General features: G+C 50.8%; 1 protein-coding gene across 5 annotated transcripts in view; it reads right to left on the reverse strand.

Moving 5' to 3' along the window:
• The window catches only part of APBA1 (amyloid beta precursor protein binding family A member 1), a 1,040,959-nt gene that overhangs the window by 813,775 nt on the left and 207,699 nt on the right, over positions 1–19,485 (reverse strand). For all 5 annotated transcript variants that reach the window (XM_069625788.1, XM_069625787.1, XM_069625786.1 and 2 more), the window contains exon 2: positions 13,248–13,372. The gene's annotated coding sequence lies outside the window, so the exon portion shown is untranslated. The remainder of the gene's footprint in view (positions 1–13,247; positions 13,373–19,485) is intronic.

The following is a 19,485-nucleotide window of genomic DNA, read 5'->3' on the forward strand; positions in this document are numbered from 1 at the left end:
CCCTCACTCTCCGAGCGTTGCTCCTGCCAGCTCTCTCTGGCCCTCTCGAGGCCGCTACTGGTGTCACTGCCCTGCACACCCTAGCGTAGTGTCCTGGTGTGCCACACCGCCCACATACCCTTGATTTAGCTGGGCACTCACCCATGTGCGGCAGGTCATGCCCGCAGTAGGAGCAAGACAGAGCAGTGCTTGGAGTCGTGGAGCCTTCCCCACTCCTCGGTGTCCACCTCGCTCTCCCTGGACCAGAACGGCCGATCGCAAATGCCTCTTCCTCCTTTCTCGAGTGCGTGGCTTCGTCCATCTTTGCTCCCCTGGCCTCAGCAAGTTCGTAGGCTCTCCCAGTGTCCAGAATCTGCTGCAGCGCCAGCCCAGGTTCTCTCAGGACTGGTCTCCTCAACTTCCCAGAACTGCACCCTTGCAGCAGCTGGTTACGAATAATTTCTTCTTCATTCGCCCACCGGCAGGAGCTTGCTAGGTGCCGCAGCCTCGCACAAAACTGGTCTAGCGACTCTTCTTCCAGTTGCTTTTCGGCACTCATGACAAACCTGTCAAAGTCTACGTTTGCCATGGGAAGGAAATGGTCTCTGAGCGCTTGTTTTACTGCGTCGTATGTGACTACTGGGATAGATAGCGAGTCATATATCCTGTGGACCTCCGTCCCTGCCAAGTATACCATGATAGCTATCTTCGCCTCATCCTCCGTTTCCCCCGAGGCCCTGAAGAACATTTCTAATTTTTTGACCCACAGGAGCCATTTCGGTCCTAATTTGGATGGAGGGCCCGTGGTGTCGAATTCGGGCATGGGAGACAAAGTACTGTGCATCCTGCGTGGGACCGGGGCCGTGGCATTCTCTTACTCTCCCTCCTCACCCATTGTGATGAGTGGTACTCACAGGGGAATGTAGTCCTTCGTGGGTGTCGAGGTAGTCTGGCCAGGTGGGCCTATTTGCGACACAGTATCCTTCTCCGACACACCTTCTCGTCTGGTTAACTTTTCTTCAATGCCACAGTCCTGTGGCCACACAGGCTGTGTAAGTTCCACAACTTGGTCTCCAAAAGATAGACAAAATGCATCTGGTGCACGAGCACCCTCGCGGGCCGCAACCACTCCGATCTGCGTGTGAAGTGTGCCCCACGGATAGCAACAGTACCAAACATAGTAGTGCAACTATTAGTAGTGATTGTACTAGTAACAGCAGTAACGCAATTGCTACTAGCAGTATTATCAGTAATAATAGTATTATACAAGTAGATCAGATCTTATTAGCGCATTGATAATATTATTGACTTATTCTCAGCCAATCAGAATCCTCAGTAGGAAGTCAATAACTGCTATTAGTACCCAGCGTGGCGAATCCATGTGCCGGGTACACTGTTCTTTCCCATCCATTACTACGGAGCAAGTTGGCCCAACATGGCACCCTGTTGCTCCGTAGTAATGAAGCAGTATGCGTGTTCTATTGTTCCTAGAATTAACGCGTACTGCTGCAACACCTTTTCAAATGGCAAAAGAAATGCCGATTGAAAAGGTTTTGCTACTACATTAGTATCCCAGGGCTACAAACCCCGGAATACTAATGGCAATAACCGCTCGCCATAACTTCAGGCCCCGGGGGCATTACCTTAGGTGGCAATGACCTGCAGACTCAGCAGTTATTGCCATAGTGTGACTGCATTTTGAACATTCGGACTTCAGAAACAGACAGAAACAAAAGTATTTCTCTCCATTCATGAAATAACGTAATTTCCAAGCAAGATTTCTTTCAACAAGACAATCCTTCTCTGCAACATCCAACTTAACGCATCAAAGTGAAAGCTAAAACATAAGAAAATGCTTTCACCTTTACATAGCGAAACCAACCTCATTCAGATTAAACCTAATGCGTGCTATTGATAAAACTGTTCCAGTTCATCCAAGATTTCCAGTAAGATGAGGAGAGCATACCAGGCAATTTCAAGTGTGTGAATCAGAGGTCCTGGCAGGGGAGTTGCTAGGTCTGGAAAAGATCCGGGGCTACACTGATGTTAGAACTGTTGGGACTGGGGGCTAGCTAGTCTTTTGGCTGTAGCTCCTGAGATTCTATCCAGGGCTACAACCAAAAGATCAGGGGCTATAGCCCCCTCACCCCGCCTAGCACCGCCCCTGGGTCCTGGCAGGACAGTTAAACAGACAGTTGAAAAGGATTGTGTTAAACAAGAAGGAAGAAGTACCACCACCTGAGAGAGAAATACCAGGTGTCCTGAAAGAAACCAAAATGGTAAAGCCAAACAGTTTGTATGTGCAAGTGTGGTAGTTGGTCAAGAGAGGCCCACAGGACTGTTGTGTATAAAAACCATAAGAAGTAAAGAAGAATCCAGGGGAAGGGAACTACCCTCTGGAGCCAAGACTTTCTTCCTTGAAGAACTTTTGTTTGAACCATTCATTCTTCCTTAGTCTCAGCGCCTGTAGCAGCAATTCAGAGGAAGGCTCTGGTTAAGGCAGGATGGTTCGATACGAGTGCAAAGAGGAAAATTGTATCCTGTGTCAGAACAAACTCGGGTGGATACATCTATTTTGCGTTCCCTAAGATCTGAATATAAGAGGATAGTGCTATTAAAAAAGTGAGAATTCGTTATAGACAAGTGATCTGCCTTGCAAAATCCGCTCGGCCAAGGGGACAGCACATCTTTTTTGAAAATAGTAGTGGATAAAGACCTGAAAGCGGACAATACATCACAGTTTTGTATTACAGCAGTTGATTGGAGGTTCCATTTCCTTGACCTCTATAGATAATGAATGATTGGAATAGAACAGCCTTGATATGGGAAATATCCCACTTCAAGGCAATTTACTGTTAACAGTGAAAGAGGTAGAAGAGGCCCTAAAGTCTTTAAAAGGTGGAAAAGCCGGGTGGCGCTGTGGAGCAGCCCAAGATGGCTGCTTAGCCTTTGAGCTCCGTGTGGGCTTGGCGGACATCTGCCTGCATCTGCGGCCATAACGTACGATTTGCTCCCATATCTACAGGACTGCTGCCCGTCATCATTGTGCTGCTGTCGGAGAAATCCCGGCTCTCCTCCGACCCTGGAAACCCCAGAGCGAGCCTTCTGCTGGGGCGGCCCTCGCCCTCGCGGGGACCGCAGCGCTGGCCTGACTCCCGCCCCCTCCTTTCGGCAGCCCGGGGCGCGCTGCAGAGGCGCGAGACGCGACCCGGCTCATGTGCACCCTATCCATCCCTCCGGGTGCCCCGCTGAGCGGACTGCGGCCCGATCGGGACCCCGTGGCTGCGTGCCCGGCTGCGGCTGCCCCCCCTGGGCGAGCCGCTTCATCGGGGACCTGCTGCTGGGGCCGTCGCGGGAGCGCGCCCCGCCCCCACTCTACATCCAGCTGTGGGCCTCCGCCGCTGTCCCCTGTGGGGTGGTTGGGCCCCAGACCATCGTGGAGCGCCATCCCCTCGAGGTGAGGAGCAGTGGGGGGGCCCCGCTCTGTGCAGCAGGGACGCCTGCATCCTTCTCCCGCCGCTGCTGGCCTATCGCCCTCCCGAGTCCTTGGGGCTGCTGAGCTCCCTGTTATTGCCCAGCGGATCCTGTCTCACGCACCCTGGGAGTGGGTAGCCCATCTTGGAGGACTTGTACCAGGCCCGTGGGCCCCACGGCGCGGGCTCTGCCTCATCTCCCAACCGCGTATCACCATGGAGACTGACCTCCTGGCCCCCCCTTTGGGACTATTGTTTGGTGACTGGGCTTCTGGTGGGGCGGCTGTTGGTGGGTCAGATCCCGCTCTTTCACTGGTACCGGGGTGCGGCCCCCCATTATTTGACCCTTACGGCGGCCGGCCCTGGGGTCCCGGAACCTTCTCTCTGACTGCTCCACGCTAACATCTCAGCTAAGGTCGGCCCGCCCGTGCCCCTACCGGGTCCTGCCTCCATCTCAGCTGGGGGCACACCGACATCTACACCCTGTCCCCCTGGCCGGGGGACCACGCTCTTTCCCTCAGGGGTCGCGCCATCGGCCTGTGTAGCCCCTGGAGCCAAAACAACAATGCCAAGCAAGATCAAGGGGACCCCCAAGGGGGGAGCCATGGATAGATTCGCCAAAGCTGTCCCGAGGGGAGAGGCGGAACGGGATTCGCCCATACAGGAGGAACTGGAGGTTGACCACTACCCCACTTCCGCACCCCCTGATCTGACTACGCTCATGGAATCGATGGCCAAAACGTTGCTTCTTTTCACGAGAAATTAGATGACATCAACGCTAATGTCGCCTCTTTAAAAACACGGGTGGATCAGGCGGACACCAGAATTACCGACGCTGAAAATCGGATATCTACTAATGAGGACGAAATATATGCGCTGCAGGACACCGTTGCCTCTCTGTCGCGTGATATGCGTAGTGTGAGAGCGAAGTGTGACGACCTCGAATCGCGCTCTCGCAGAAATAATCTATGTATTATAGGAGTCCCTGAAAATGCTTTTAAGGGGCGCATGGAAGACGCTGTGGAATCCCTGCTTAAGGATCTTTTGGGCAACCCAGCCCTGTCCCCATACTTTACCGTTGAGCACGCTCACCATGCTCTGTCACCGAGGCCCAAGCCGGGCGACATCCCTAGGCCCATTATAGCCAGGATTCTCAACTATCGGGACAGAGACCTTATCCTCCGCCTGTCGTGGGAGAAGGGAGACCTGCGCCTTGAATCACATACGATAAGGATCTTCCCGGACTTCTCAATAGCGGTACAGCAGTTCATCGGAGTCAAGAAGCTGCTTAGAGAACGAAATGTTCCGTATGCTATCCTATTCCCAGCACGCCTCAAAATCACACATAATGGGAAATTATATTTCTTTACTGTCCCGGCGGAGGCAGTGAAATTCATTGAGGCGCACCTGCCACTTCCCAACCCAACGGGGTACCTTGCCAACGAGGGGTGAGTCGGCGAAATACAAACCGGAAGCTATTTCTCCATTTCTCTCTATCCAGTAAATCCGAGAGTCGAAACATGTATATGGCAACAACGTACTGCAAACCCATCGAATCGGGCTCCCCCAGCGCCCGAGCGAACAGACTAGATTCGAATACTGCGGACAATGCTCTCCCTGCTTCCCGGGGCGCCGTACTGAATTTGAAACCTAGACTCTTCCTCAACTTTGTTTCGTCCGCAAAGCTCAGCTGGTTATGGAGTCCTGTCTTGTGATCCGCCTGTCGCAGAACTTACCCCTGACAGCGCTGCTGTCCTACATGGTACTCTAAGAGCCGCCCACACGGCAACAGCACACCTCACTGCAATTGCAATGTTCTTGGTTTATTGGTTGTCACTGCTTGTGTGCCCCTGTTGGGCACAGAAAGGGCCATATCCCTGTTGGATCTCGCCCTCCGTCCTCTACCTCTTGGGGAGAGTCGGATTATTTGGTGACACCTACACGGGGGGGTGGGGGATCTACACTACAAGTTGGGGGTGGGCAGTGAGGGTGGGGGGTGACATGGTTGGGGATTGGGGAAATGTTATAAGAAAAGGCAGAGGCGGGCTGGCAGACTGCGTCACACCGGGTCAGTCGTATACGAGATGGCTCAATCTCGTATTTGAATTACGGCAGCAATGGTGGGATGTACATTGAAACTTCTGAGACGCACACAACTGTGTCCTTTACGAGCACTCCGAGATTGGGGGACCAGAGTTAGTGGCATACATTGATAGTCATACGTGCGGGTGTCACCTAGTCGGCGAGCGCTCTCAGTGGGCTCCTGGTTTAGGGGTATTAGTATTTAGAGCGCTAAAATGCCGGTAACCATAATGTTGTGGAATGTCCGGGGCCTAAGTAATTATACCAAGGGTCGCAGGATCATATCATACGCCAGCAGGCACGGCTGCAAGGTACTGCTACTGCAGGAGATACACTCCACTGGCCCGCTGGCAAAGAGCATTGCGCCTACTTGGGGACCCCACGGATACTTTACTTCTTATTCCACGCGTGCCAGGGGAGTATTGACATCCACAAGTCACTTAAGTTTGTCCTCCACAAGAGCTACATAGACCCTGGAGGGAGATACATTGTGCTGTACTGCGCCATTGCCAATAGAGATTAGCTGCTGGTCAACACCTATGGCCCCAATGTCGATTCCCCCGACTTTGTTGACCAGGTGGTGTCCATACTGTTGGGGTATGTTGGAGTACAAATCATCTGGGGTGGAGATATGAACTTTATTTTGGACACCACCTTGGATAGGACTGGCATTGGCCCCCAGACCCCTAGCGGGCGCAGCGCGTAGACTTCTGACCCACTGCAAGATGCTTGACATCCATGATGCATGGAGAGCGCTACATCCGCTAACGCGGGAATACACTTATTACTCGTCAGTGCACGACAGTTCCTCCAGGATCGATGTATTCCTATTATCGGGCCCTATGCTAGGCAGGGTTTCCGAAACATGCATACTTGCAAGCAATCTGACCAATCACCGATTCTGCTGTCCGTTGAGTTGGGAATTTCGGCCCCCACCATTAACACATGGCGCTTTAAATCGGCCGCCTTACAGGACATTGTCTTCAAGGCAGACATACTCGCAGATATTCACTCCTACTTTGAGAACAACTCGCCACAGGACACCACCCTGGGGATCCGCTGGGAGCTTTCAAAGTCTTCATCAGGGGGGCGTCCATTTCTAGGGAGTCGGGGGTCCTCAAATCCATAAGAGCCACGCTGCCCCGCACTGAAACTAAGCTAAAAGCCCTGGAGCGAGCCCATCCGGCCTCTGTCGACCCCGGCATCCTCTCCCAAATCAGTGAGGAACTCAAGACTTTCAATGAGCAGGCCAACAGGGAAGTGCAGTATTTTAGTCGGCTACAGGCTGCACGGAAATACGGCGAGGGAGATAGACCTGGCAAAACATTGGCCGCCTTGGCGAGGGGGGAGTGGGGCCAATCCCAAATTACCTGTGTTAAGGATAGTCAGGGGACGACCCAGTGGTCCGACCAGCATATACTGGAGGTTTTCAGTAGCTTCTACTCCGAACTATACTCTCAACCTCCCGAACATAGTGAGACCCAGATGTGTGAGTTCTTAGAACAGATTCCCACCACTATCATCTCCCCAGCGGCAAGAGACCAGTTGGACTCCTCCATTACATTGGATGAGATAGTAGAGGCCATATCCAGTCTCCCAAAGGGGAAAGTGCCGGGCCCCGACGGGCTAACGGCGGAATTCTTCCAGGAGCATGTGGCCATATTGGGCCCCGAATTGCTTGAGGTGTGGAATGAGTCTCTCCGACTGGGATCCCTCCCCCCGTCTCTACGCGAGGCCGTTATTACGGTCCTACTCAAGCCGGGTAAACCAGGCGATGACTGCGGTTCGTATCGGCCCCTCTCACTCATGAACTTGGATACGAAAATCTTTGCCAAGGTGATCGCTAATCGCTTCCTACCCATTATGCCATACATGGTGCACGAGGACCAATCTGGCTTTGTCCCCGGAGATCCACATCACACAATATTAGGAGGCTCCTTAACGTCATGGCTCGTATCAATCAAGACGTGTATGCAGTTGCGGTCACCTTAGATGCCCAGAAGGCCTTTGATATGGTGTCCTGGAAGTACATGTGGCTTGTCCTGGAGACCATGGGCATCGGACCCGGGATGATCGCATGCATCAGACTACTGTACACTTCCCCGGTTGCCAGGGTTCGCGTCAACTCCCAAACGTCTGCCTTGTTCCCTCTCTTTCGAGGTACCCGCCAGGGCTGCCCGTTTTCCCCAATCCTGTTTGCTCTAGCCATTGAGCCTATGGCGGACTTCGTCAGGGAACACCACGCGCGCAAGGGGATACGACTTCAGGGTACCCCCGAGATTATCTCACTCTACGCTGATGACGTCCTGCTGTTCATCAGAAACCCGGATCTCCACCTTGACCCTATTCTCTGGGACATCACTCGTATCGGAACATACTCAGGCTTCACTATCAACTACACCAAATCCGAACTTTTCCCCCTCACGCGCACCACGCTCCAGCCGGCCACGGAATACCCGCTCCGCTGGTCCCCTAATGGGATTAAATACCTGGGAATTCAGGTGTCTTTGACCAAAAAAGCTCTCTTAACTAACAATTACTTAGCCGTAGCTGAACTGGCTGAAACCAAGATTGCGCGTTGGCGCTCTCTCCCGTTGTCATTAGCTGGGAGGTTATCACTGGTTAAGATGATTCTGCTTCCCAAATTGTTGTACACATTCACAAATGTTCCCATATGGCCTGGCAAGAAGTACTTTGCAGGCGTGCACAGGCTGTGCGCACAGTTCCTGTGGCACTCCGGTGCAGTCCGGAAGAAGTGGGGTGCTATGACTCTCCCCTATTACAGAGGCGGTTTCACGGCTCCTGACCTGTTGCGATACTGGACCGCAGCGCAGGCACAGTTTGCCACCTATTGGTACCCTGGGCCCCCCCCTCGTCCGCACGTTAAGCTTGAAACCCTTGCTGCCTCCGGCGCCAATATTATGACCCTAATTTTACATCGGCGGTATGAGCCAGACTCACCCATAGATCCAGTCCAGACCACCTTATCGGCCTGGAGGCAGATATTTGCTACAGGCACTGAGGAACACCCATATTACAAGTGGCTCCCCTCCTGGAGGCTCCCCGGGCTGGAACCCACGAACGATATAGCCCTGACACGACACTGGCAGACCCTGGGATATCTAGCCCTAACCGATTTCTACCCGGATGGGGTGTTCATAACGCCACAGACTTGGAAGCTGGGCCACTCGGGTTCGGCGATGGAAATGCTGCAATACTATAGACTCCGGGCAGCATTCCGTGACACCTGGCCTGAGCTCCCCAAAGAACCCCCCCGACCATCCCGCAATTTCTTACATCGCCAACTCCGGTGGGGCCCGCGGGGTGGTCTCATCATTATACAAACTCCTTCTCACAACTGCCACACCACCGCCCTCTAGGGCGCGGGACGACTGGGCCTCCGAACTAGGGGTGGACCTTACAGACCAATTATGGGGTAAAATGTGCTCCCACACCAACAGGGTATCCCTGAACTTTCGATACCGCACGAGACAGTATAAACTGCTGAATAGCCCGCGCAGACTCTCCAGGTTCGCCCACTCTGACATACGGCTCTGCCCCCGCTGTGGTGCGGAGGATGCAGGCCATCTCCACATGTTTTGGGACTGTCCTCGACTAGCCCCATTCTGGGATGAGATCCTGAAAACACTGTCCGAAATCTGCGATACGTTGATTGAGCCCGACCCGTTGGGTGTGTTGTTTGGAGTGTGGGGAGATGAAGGGATCAGAGGGGAAGCTAAATTCATGAATGTATGCTGTATAATTGCCAAAAAATGTGTCCTTCAGAACTGGAAGTGTGCTGCTCCTCCTATCTTCCGGAAATGGCTGAATTTATTGACCTGGTCCCGAAACTGTGAGGAAGATTATATTAGCACTCTCCCGGCCCGATCCCGGCCTAAAAACATTTGGACTGCCTTCAACAGTTACCTTAACGGCCTTGATGCCCACCCTTCGGTAGACAGCTCACCTTAATTGTTACTGTTATGTACCACGTCACCTGAAACGCTGAAATGTTGCTCCTAATTTATAGCTATTTCTCGCTGTTTATGAGCATCCCTGTACGCTGTAGTTTTTCTTACATTGTTATTTCATATCTGACCTGATGTGTGCGTATGTCATCTGCCGCTGCCAGCAAAAATAAAAGTTTTAAAAAAAAATAAAAGGTGGAAAAGCCGCTGGTCCAGATTTGGTGTCCATCGACCTCTTTAAAGATGAAGAGGCTATATCGGAAACAGTCCTATGTAAAATGTTGAATGCCGTAATAAGATCTGGAATGATTCCCCCCCTCATGGCGACTAGCTGTCATCATTCCAATATATAAAAGGGAAGGAAGAGATTCCCCGGGAAATTACTGTCCAATCTCTCTTTTGAACGGCGAGGGGAAAGTCTTTGGAAAGGTTGTCCTTAGCCACCTGCTGGTATGGGTGAACAATAATAATGGAATAAGTAACCACCAGGTAGGATTTAGGCATAATAGAGGCACTGTGGACCTATGCGTTTTATTGTTTCTGTTGATCCAGAAGTACAGCGTACTGGAGAAAATGTACCCCTATGCTGTATTTCTGGACCTAAAGACGGCCTTTGACTATTTTCAGACCCATCTTATGGCAAATTTTATCTAATCGTAATACCCCTCCCGAGCTGATTTCAATATTAACCCTGGGGTTAAGATTGGGCGCTTTGGGGTATTATTACCCCAAAGCGCCCAATCATCGCAGATTCATTTGGAGTTTGATATAATCCCAGTGGGGTACCAGACGGTTTATAATCCTGTCTTGTATTGGTTATGACTATGGAGGGAAGAAGGCTTAGTTATCAATATACCTTACTCCATTTTAGGAGTTTGAACGGTGGTAGAAGCTCCAAGTGGGTCAGCCATGTAAAGCACAGTTTAATTGCTCTTAACTTGAGAGATTTGTGGGATGACTCTATGGGTTACTCGAGAGCTGTGGTCAGAAGCATTAAGATAGGTGCAAAACAAAGAGCAACTCGTGGCACAAGCGATGACCCTGCATTCAGGCCCTGCCTATGTTGAGTCAAGATTGTTTGATGGCCCGAAGCTGTACCTTGATACAATAAATCCTCCATATGAGAGATCCCTATATACATGCTTCAGATTGGGGATTTTACAGATTTCCACCTTTGTCCATTCTTGGAAGGTATCGGGGGTCAGATGTGTGTCTAATGTGTCAGGTGGCAAGAGAAACCTGGATACATTTTCTGCTGATCTGTTACAAAACTAAGACTCTTAGATGCAGATATTTGAGACCTGTTCTAAATGATGCTGGGTCCGGCCACCCGGGAACAGTGTCGCTGTACTTGGGCTACTCGCAAAGTCTCTGTGTTATATATGTAACAGCACAATACATCCATAGGGCCTGGATGCAGAGAGAGGGAGCGCTTAACCAGAACTTAGGGTGATGGGTTTATTCATCAAGGCTGCGAGCAACTGTCTCCTTGCTGTTACAACCCCACAGTGGCCTATGCGAGCTAGATTTGCGTGTCAAAATCGTATTTAATACACAAATAGACTGCACTTTATATCCTGTGCTACTATAGTGCTATTAATGTAATTTGCTAGATGGACTATTTTTAAGAGGAGTTGTGGTGCTTAATCTTTTATATGATGCCAGAGCTATCAATTGTTCATATTTTGTATTGTGATGTTGCTTTTATGGTTTTACACCGAAATAAAGCTGTATTGACTATTCTACCTTTATGAACACTTTTCTAAACCTTCCAAGGTTAAAGACATTTCCCCTTTCACCTTAGAGTTTAGTTTATAGTGTGAGGGTCAGAATAGAACTTTGGACACAGGACAGTTTTGTTTAGACACCCTGACACGGAGAGATCCATATTTTTGGTTTAGGTACAGAAATTCCTCTTAGAGCAGGGTCAGATAAGCCTTTTCACAACCCCTTTTATTTTCAATAAAAATCTGTAACCAAAAACATGGCAAACCTGTGTCCAAGTTTTATTCCTGACTCCTAACACATGGAAGTGTAAGAAATCAAGAATTTGTTTCCGTTTTTGTGAAGTAGGGGCATAACCTGTATCTTCTTGGGACATTTATCACAAGGACGGATAGAAGGTTAAGCCAATTTGTGGGGGGGAAATAGATAACATCCACAAATTAAGAGTCTGGCATCTTAGAAGCTGCGTAAGTATCCCAATATGCCACCAGATCTAGCTGACAAGTGCATTGCAACATATGACTGGTTTACGGAAATGGTTTCCCAGCTGTTATCTAACTCTCTTTGTCATAAGACTGAAGAGGCAGGGAAAGTTTGGCAGGCTATAAAACTAGCAAAGGCTACTCACCCACAGGCTACAAATGCAGTAAGACCATTGCCAGACTGGAAACTAGACGGTCTTGTATGAAGAAAACTGGAAAAAGTCCATCTCATGAGACGCTCAGGTCTTCTGGAACTCCATCCTGGTGGCAATTAGGACTGCTCCAAGTCTTTCAATTTAGGAACGAGCTGAAGGTCTGGCTCTTCTAGCAACACCTTGGTGTACCCTAAATTCGGTCTATCTTGCGCACACCCCCCATCTGTATATTGTACAGTGATCATTATTACACATTTACAGTTGCTGGCTTTGAAAATTCTTGCTACCAACATTCTGCTGTATGACATGTACAGTGTTCCATTCTCCTGATTTAGTTTCACGCTATAAAAATATAAAATAATATTACGAATAAGAAATATGAAATATTACTAATACCACTGGCATACTGAGGACAGTCATGCTCTTCTTGTAGCTATTCTTATTTTAACTTACTCTAATGGATGTGTAATCTGTTAAACATGTATACATGAAGCCATGAACATTTTATACAATTCGGGTGCCAAGCCTAGCATCGCATCCAAAGGTACCGACATGCATCTGCCCCTACCCTGCTCCTCATGTTTTGTTCACAGTCACGCATCAGCTAGCCTATCCAGGACGTGTTCACTGCTGCTCTCTTGGTTTAGCAGCCCAAATATTACCATGCTGGCGTTAGTTCGGTCCGAGAAATTACACATCCTGAGTCCATCACCCAGCCATCCACTACAATATTACATCTGCCATCCGGTAACATTCTCCCCGATATACGGGCACCGTTGAATTTACCCTTGTCCCTTTCTCCAGACTTGAATCACATTCCATGCCTACTGGAACATCATTCACCCAAGCTATCACACATTTCGCCTGTCCCTTTTACCAGACAAGCCCATGTCTATCTCATAACCGTATTCATCTTTTATTTTCACTCCCTTTGCCTTACTGCTGTACCTTTTCCCCTCTCCTGCAGTCTAGAGTCTGGAGAGCCACATTGTCAGACATGCCTAGGTGCTCGGAGACTGCCACCATGGTTATTCGGCACAGTGAAAAAATCTTTGTAATATAGCAAACAAACCAACCTGAAGGTTCTGGTCAAATTAAAGGTGCAGAAAAAGGAAAACATCAGTCACATGAAAACCAAAGAAATACATTGAGCCGAGAACAATTTTATGTCTATAGTCCACTTGGATCGCATGAGCAACAGGCCCACAAATGCAGACGGTTCTAAATAATTAAAAGGAAGAATTGTATCTTCAAAAAACACAAACAAATCATGTTTACTGGCAGGAATATGAGCAAATAACATCAGTAACCTAAACATGAAAGACACACACTTCAATGAATAAAGAATAAAACAATCACCAGTAATGTGAGCAGTCCACTTACCCAGGAGAGCGGCGTCTCTAAACCACCTTCCTTTTTTATAGTGCTACACTGGGTTGTATGCTTTGCATTTTAAAAACAGCACTGTCCGCCTGTCAGTACATGACTGAACCTGGTCCTTGGAATACCTAACGTGAAAGAAGAAAACAAAAAGAAAAAAAATCAAATGAGGGAGGAATTTATTACAAATAGGAAAACGTATTGCTCTTCAGCACACTGAATTGTCACAGAATGTTTTCTGACCTGTTCCCAATCAAACATTTATAAGCCAGAACATTGCTACCATAGAAGATTCCAGAAACGGCAGCATGAATGCTAACAGATTCCATAATCCATCTATCTCGCACACACAGCTAGTGTGATGACATTATTTGGAAGTGAGGTCGTCCGATGGAAATTAGCATTTAAGGCGTATAATAGATATGCCTTAGCAGGTTTGGACTATTAGGATGTGTGGGAAAGTAGCACAGAAAATGAAAGACATGGGCCCTCATAACTTTGCCGGTCTGGAAAAAAAGCTAGTAAATTCGGCACCAGCAGTTTTTCTGGACTGGCAAAACACAAGTTTGCCGGTGGGGCCACAGATGTCCTGTCAGGCCTGAATTGCCAGTAGATCAGGCCCCTACTGTTAAAGAAATGCCTGAATCACTGGCAATACCGGTGCCAGTGATTCAGGCAATCCCATCCTATGGAGACCTATGGGACTCCACGGAATGGGAACTTACCATCGTCTCCGCTGCCCGTAATTTCCCAGTAATATCGATCGGGATATTGCGCGGTGGAGACGGTAAGGCAGTTTTGCCGTTATCCCATAAGGACAGCGGTGAAACTGTGATGATGGCCATGGTCTCGGATCTTATTTTTCAGTGTAAACGGATCCAGTATAAAGGGAAAAGATTGGTGATTTACGCCAGGGATACTGCATGTGCAATGCTACTAAATAACATGAGGCACAGGTCCCAGTTAATGTTGCTAAAATCTATGTATGGGGTCCGTCCAACTAATCCAGCCGGTCCTGGAGAATAAGGAAGGACAGAATTGGACATCCCAGACATTAGGGTCATTAGGGAAAGTTGATCTCTAGAACTGAAAGCTTCCTAGTAGTCTGCAAAATTGGGCATCTTCACCATTTCAGCAAGTGTGTGGCGGCTGCCCGTTTTCACAGTTTAGTTGCAGTCTTTATTAGGGTTGTGCAAACATCCTCCTTGTATTTTTTGGTCTAGCATGTGTGTGAAGTTGAAAAGTTCCTGGCATGAAAAGATGGCCGTAGCGTTAGAATGGTGCCACCGTACGAAAGGTATAATTTCCATTAAAAACACTGCTTTCATTTCAATGGTTTAGACTATTTAAAAATGTCCATGGAATCAAACAATATTCTTTTTTTCTTTTTAAACTTTGTTTTATTAGCATTTTTAATAATATAACAAAAGGCCTCAAGGCAAATTCAAAAAGATACAAATAGCTGGCCCGACAACCCTCCCTCCTCCCCTCTCGCTCCCCAAACAGACCCTCCCCCCCCTGAAACTTTGACCCAGATGGGTCTCCTTATTTTGGGGAGACGCTGCGGGAGTTTTATTTGTCCGGAGCACGAGAAAAAAGTTGAACGTTGACTACGTTTGTGGCTGTACATCGTCCACCATACCCCGGGCCATGGGCGCCCGATCCCTTCTTCTTTCCTCCTCGTGGGTCAATGAACGTCCCATCCCCAGGTCGACTGTACCCCGAACCAGTTCGCTTGGAATGTGCCCAACTTGTTATTCATCATTGCCGTGAGTTTGTCCATCAGAAACATGTTCTTGACCTTTTTCAACAAGACCTCCTTCAATGGGGTCTCCGGGCTCTTCCATTTTTGTGCCAGGGCCACCCTCCCCACCCTCAACATGGATTCCCACATCCTTGGGTATCTGGATATGTCTGTGTCCTCTGGGGGGAGGCCCAGCATCATTGTTAGGGGGTTCTGGGGGAGCAGTTCCTCGGTGATTTCAACGATCCAGCCCCGTACCTCTACCCAATATGTCTGGACTTTCGGGCAGTGCCACCACATGTGACCTCTTGTGCCGACCTGATCACACCCCCTTGGACATGCGGGGGAAACTCCCGTGAACATTTTCGCCAACTTCGCAGGATCCCTGTGCCACCCCTGCAAGATCTTGAAATTGTGTTCCATGTCCGCTGTGAATAAGTTCCCATGGAAAGCTATCTTAAATATCCTTGCCCAGGCGTCCTCGGAGATCTCTTCCCCCGCCAAATCGTTCCAGAAGGTACGGAACCTCCTCCTCTCCCCCAGGTTGACAGTGTTCAATATTCTATACATCCCTGATACCGCCCCCTTCCTGGAGGTCGCTGTGTCCACGAGTTTTTCGAAGGGGGTCAACTGTCTTTTCAAATTCTGTCCCCAGGATTGGTCGCACAAAATTCCCTTCAGGCGGAGATATTCGAAAATGGAGCGGGTCCGCCGCCCCAAGGCTTCTCTCATTTCCTCATAGGGGCGGAATTCCCCCTCCTTGAACATTTGCCCCGCCCATTCCATCCCCGAGTCGGACCAAGATTGAGCGTTGCGGAACCCCCTGCTTCCCAGTCTGAGGGGGTGACCCCAGAGCGATGACATCGGTGACGGCCATGAGGTTAGATGCGCCGTCTGGGGGCTTTCCCGACAGATCGCCCAGAGGACTCCCAACGTTGGGTGTGATTTTAGTCTATTCGGAATAAACTTGCTTGGGGCCCACAGGAGGTCCCTGACCTTGAGTGGGTGGGCGTCCATGTGCTCCAAGTACATCCAGTATGTACCCATCCCCTCCTTCATGTGTTCGAGAAGTACGCGCAACTGGGCAGCGCGAAAGTAGAGTTGGAAGTCCGGCAGCCCGAACCCTCCCTCCTCCCTCGGAAGGGTCAGGATTGCTCTTGCTGTCCTCGGGGTCCTACCCTGCCATATAAACTCACGCACCGCATTCTGAAGGACCCTGAAGGTTTGGTCGGGAACACAGGTTGGGAGGGCGGTGAAGAGATATAGTAAGCGCGGAAGTATGTTCATCTTCACCGCCGTCATACGGCCATACCAGGACAAGATCATTGACCCCCATCTCCTCAGATCCGCAGTGACCCTTGCCATTACGGGGTCATAGTTAGCTGGGGCGAGGCTGGAGAGGTCCCGGGTGAGGAGGACGCCCAGGTATCGGATGGAAGCCTTCCCCACTTTTATCCCTCCCAGGCTGGTCAGGGGGTCCAGGGCCGAGTCCCTCGTTCTCATGGGGAGCAGGACTGATTTAGAGGCATTAATCTTGAGCCCAGAGAGGCGACCGTATGCAGCCATCAGGGACATGAGGAGGGGGGGAGCAAGGATCCCGGGTCCAACAGGTAGGCCAGGATGTCATCGGCGAACAGGGAGAGTTTAAATTCTACTTCGCCTCTCTGGATCCCCTTGATGTCTGGGTGTGCTCTGACCGCTATGGCCAGGGGTTCCATGGTGAGGACATAGATGAGGGGGGAGAGCGGGCAACCCTGCCGCGTTCCCCGCGAGAGGGAGAAAGGCTCCGACAGCCTGCCATTCACCTGAACCCTAGCCTTTGGAGCCCTATATAGAGCCGCCACCCAACCCATGATGTGTGACCCGAAGCCCATTTTCTGGAGGGTGAGATCCATGAATCTCCACTCCACCCTGTCGAATGCTTTTTCTGAGTCGAGCGACAGGACGCACGCGTCTAGGTCCGTCACCTGGGCGTAGTGGAACAAGTCTATGGTTTTTCGGATCTTGTCAGAGCCCTGTCTCCCCCTAATGAACCCCACCTGGTCTCCGTGGACCAGCTTTGGAAGGATCCCCTCTATTCGCCCCCCGATCACCTTAGCCAGGATCTTTACATCGGTGTTCAGCAAAGAGATTGGGCGGTAGGAGGAGCACTCCGAGCGGTCCCTACCGTCCTTGGGGAGCACCACTATTATCGCCTCCATCATGGAGTCCGGGAGGGGTCCCCCTTCCAACACTGCATTGAATACCCTAACCAAGTAGGGGGATAGGGTTGAGCAGAACCTCTTATAAAAATAGACCGTGTAGCCGTCCTCGCCGGGGGAAGTACCCCCTTTCATCCCTCTGATCACGCGCTCCACCTCCTCCTCCGTCACCAGGCCCTCCAACCCCTCCGCCGTCTCCCTTGATAGGGCCGGGATCTGTATTGAGTTAAAAAACCCCTCAATCTCCGCCTCCCTCCCGTTGAATTCGGACAAGTATAATTTCTCATAGTATTGGCGGAAGGCCTCCCCAATGTGGGTTGCGTCGTAACCTATCCCCCCCCCTCGCTCCTTACTGCGTTCACTAATCTACTTCTCTGGACCTCCCTCAGCTTCCAAGCTAAAATCCTGTCCGCCCTGTCCCGTTTTTCGTAATACTTTTGTTTGACCAATTGAAGGCTTCTCTCTGTCTGGTGGAGGAGGAGGAGGTCCCTCAGCTGGAGTCTACAGTCCTCCAGAGCGGCCACCTGGCCTCGGTCCAAGGGGACCGTGGGGAGCCCCCCGGTTGGAGTTGGGCTATTTTCTCCCTCAGTAGTCTTTCCTGGGCCTCCCTCACCCTCTTTTTCTGGGCTCCCATTTTGATCAGGACTCCTCGTAAGGTGGCCTTAAAGGCATCCCATAAGGTATGCACGCCTACCTCCCCATTATCGTTAAGGTTAAAGAAATCCGTGATGCCTCAAGAACTTCCTGGGCTAGTACCTCATCCTTTAACAGGGAGTCGTTGCACTTCCACCTCCCCCTACGTTCGCTTAATCCTCCCCTTGCTATCGTGATTCGGACCAGGTCGTGGTCGGACCAGGGAATGGGGTCAACCCTATGGCCTGAGGTAAATGGGTGCAGGATCTCGTCCACCAAGATATAATCTATCCTGGAGAACGACGCAGGGGTGGCTGAGTAATATGTAAAGGGGGGGGTGTTCGTTCTGGGGATCGGGATCGTGTCCATCAGTCCCAAGTCTAGATTAACCCCTTGGAAGTTACGCCATAGTCTCGTCTGATGCCCCGGAAGGCTGCGGGCCTGTGCGTTTTCTGTCCCGGGTTGGGTCCAGGACCATGTTGAAGTCCCCCCCCGACCACCGAACCATGAACAAAGTGCTTGAGTTTGTCCCCTACCTTTTCCCAAAATAAGATTTGGCCTTCATTTGGGGCATAGATTACAGCTAGGGTGAGCGGGGCCACCTGCAGGGACCCCCGTAACATCAGGTAGCGGCCCTCTGGGTCTTTCAGCGTGGCCTAGTTCTCGAAGCCTGTATTTTTCGATACTAAGATGGCAACCCCTCTCTTTTTGCCTTTATGGGAAGCGCTGAAGACCTCCCCTATTCCTCCTCCCCGCATTTTGGGCTCGTTACCCCACGGCCAATGAGTCTCTTGCACAAAGAGAAAGTTGAGGTTGGCCCTTCTAAATTCCCTGCAGACCAGGGATCTCTTTGTGGGGGTGTTTAAGCCCCGTACATTTAGGGAGCCAACACCCAGGGGGGGTGGGGGGGGGGCAGACTATCAGCCATAATCTAAGACTTCCTCTCTCTCAGTCAACGTTCTCGACATGCTCTTCCTGGCATGCTCCCTTGGTTCGACTTTTCGTCCCCCGACTTCCCCCTCCCCTTCCCTCCGGGTGGGCAAAGAACAAAACCCCAACTGCCCCCCTTCCCTGAACCATAACTGAACTACCCCAACTTTGTGTCCCCCCTCCCCCTTCCCCGGTGTCCGGCCAAATAGTTCTGCCATCCGTGGCTACTGGCCGAACCACCAGCCTACCCGCTGCAGCCGGGCATTCTGTGGAAAGTGTGTTTCTGTGAGCCCCCCCTCCCTCCTGGCCGTACCGTCCCCCTCATGACTCCCCCATACTTGCTGTTCGTAGGGACACTATTAATGGTGAATCCGCTGGCTTTTCTGTGTATCCCACATGACTCGGTGGGTTTCCCCAGGTCTCAATCCTCGGGATCGTTCCGCTCCCCCTCCTTGACTGGCGATGGGGTATTCATTTTCCTATATTTCCTTGCGCCAGTTTTTCGTCTCCTGTCTTTCGACGGGCCCAGGCTCCCCGGGGTCTCCCTCCCCGGCCCCGACGGGGCCCTCCTGGGATCCGAGTCCACAACGTAGTCCTGGATGGCTACTCGTATGTCATCTTCCGTGGTCAGGGTTGACCGCTGGCCCATGTACTCAAAAGGTCAAAGAGAAGGGGTAACCCCAGCGGTAGCAGACCCCCTTTTCTTTCAGCAGGAGTGTTAGTGGGCGACAGG

The sequence above is a fragment of the Ambystoma mexicanum genome, chromosome 6p, assembly GCF_040938575.1.
Source record: "Ambystoma mexicanum isolate Mex_15411 chromosome 6p, UKY_AmexF1_1, whole genome shotgun sequence".
NCBI classification, from domain to species: domain Eukaryota; kingdom Metazoa; phylum Chordata; class Amphibia; order Caudata; family Ambystomatidae; genus Ambystoma; species Ambystoma mexicanum.